Consider the following 2,040-nt stretch of genomic DNA (forward strand, 5'->3'; position numbering starts at 1 on the left):
TTTTTTTAACAGTGTACTTTTGAATAACCAGTGGGTCACAGAAGAAATTAAAGATGAAATTAAATCAGTTCCTAGAATAAAACTGCTAGTGCAACATAAACTTATGGGATAAAATGAAAGCAATCTTCAGAGGAAAGTTTATAGTCGCAAATGCCTATGTCAGAGGAACAGCAAGTCCAAATAACCCAATGGTACACTTTAAGGTCCTAGAAAAACAGCAATTAAAGTCTAAAGCTAGTAAAAGGAAAGAAATTATAATGAATACAGCAAAAAAAATTTTTTAATCGAAGAGCTGGTTCTTCTAGAGCAAATGAAATCACAAGCAAAGTGAAGAGAACCTACAGAATGGAGAAAAAAATTTGCCATAGAATACTCAAAAAAACTAGGTCCCAAGTTTAAAGAGCCAATAAAAGCCATCTGAAGTGAATAAATATTTTTCCGATAAATACAGTCACAAACACATGAGAAAAGGTTTGACATCACTGGTCATCTAAGAAATACAAATTAAGATAACATTGAGATTTCATCACACTCGTGCTCGCTTCAGCAGCACATATACTAAAATTGGAATGATACAGAGAAGCATGGCCCCTGCGCAAGGATGACACGCAAATTCGTGAAGATTTCATCACACTCTAGAAAGAATGATTACCATCAAGGAATCAACCAATAATAAATATGGGTGAAACTGTAGAGAACTCTTCTCCATTGTCAGTGGGACTGTAAACTAATGCAATTACAATGGAAATCAGCATGGAAATGTCTCCCAAACTGGAAATAGAAATTCCACTTGATCCAGCTGTGCCCCTTCTAAAAATCTTCCCATAGAATTAAAGAAATCAAACCACAGTGATGTATGCATACCAATGTTTATAGCAGTGCAACTCAAAACAGCTGGACACAGATCAACAGATCTGGATAAAGGAAATGTAATTCTACGCAATGGAGTGCTGCTGTGGCATAAAGAAGGATAAGGCTGAGTCATTTGTAGGGAAATGGCTGTGTTTGGAGACTAATACTAAATGAAGTAAATCACACACAACTTTATGTTATGAAATAAAAGACAGATAATAGGAAAAAATTTGTAATCCAATGTGGACAATATATTTAAAAGTGTACCTTGACTTAGTACTATTATATGTTTCATATATCCTTTGGTCTATTAGTCTGATTTTCAATTGTATATATGATAATTTATAAGGTCTTATAAATGAGTTTGATACTGTAAACAAAACAGATTGGAGAAAAGGGATAAAAATTATACCAGTTCTCTACAGTGAATGTAATAATTATGTATGCAAACAAGTATTAATAAAAGGAAAAATTGAAACAGTGATTTTTGATTTTTTTTTGAGACAGGGTCTCCCTATGTAGTGAAGGCTGGCCTTGAACTTGCTTATTTAGCCCAGGCTGGCCTCAACTCACAATTCTCCTGCCTCAGCCTCCTGAGTGCTGGGATTGCCTGTGTATACCACCTTGCCTAGTTGAGGATTTTATTAAATGAAAAATAGAGGTAGCCCTTGGAAAAGAATAAAATAGACAAACCCTCACTGAAAAGAGGTAAGACCCATATGAATGCAATTAGAAATGAAAAGGTAGGGGCCGGGGAGATGGCTCAGTGGAATAAGCACTTCCCTGGCAAGTGCAAGGGCCTGAGTTCAATCCCTGGTCCTGCAAAAAAAAAAATAGGAGGATCACTACGAGTCTGATCTGTGTAATAAGACCCTGTAGACCCTGCACTAAAAAAAAAAAAAAAAAAAAAAAAAAAAAAAAAAAAAAAGAGAAAAGGTAAAATCACAATGGACATCACTGAAATCCAGATTATTTATATCTCTGTACTGCAATAAATTGAAGAATTCAGAAGAAATAGATTTTTAAATATGTTATCATAACAGGACCAAGAACACATAAAAACCCTAAATAATTCAATAACAAGCAATAGGGGGCTGGAGAGATGGCTCAGTGGTCTAAAGCACCTACTTAGAACAAGCTTGGCAAAGCATCAGGGACCGCGGTTCAATCCCCCAGCACCACATGCCA

General features: G+C 35.5%; 1 protein-coding gene and 1 non-coding gene across 2 annotated transcripts in view; both read left to right on the forward strand.

Moving 5' to 3' along the window:
* Noxred1 (NADP dependent oxidoreductase domain containing 1) overlaps window positions 1-2,040 on the forward strand; it is a 37,919-nt gene that overhangs the window by 6,804 nt on the left and 29,075 nt on the right. The window lies entirely within an intron of this gene.
* LOC111813396 lies at window positions 535-636 on the forward strand. Its single transcript, XR_002818672.1, has one exon. It is a non-coding gene; the product is annotated as a U6 spliceosomal RNA (small nuclear RNA).

The sequence above is a fragment of the Octodon degus genome, unplaced genomic scaffold, assembly GCF_000260255.1.
Source record: "Octodon degus isolate 3935 unplaced genomic scaffold, OctDeg1.0 scaffold00007, whole genome shotgun sequence".
Taxonomy (NCBI): domain Eukaryota; kingdom Metazoa; phylum Chordata; class Mammalia; order Rodentia; family Octodontidae; genus Octodon; species Octodon degus.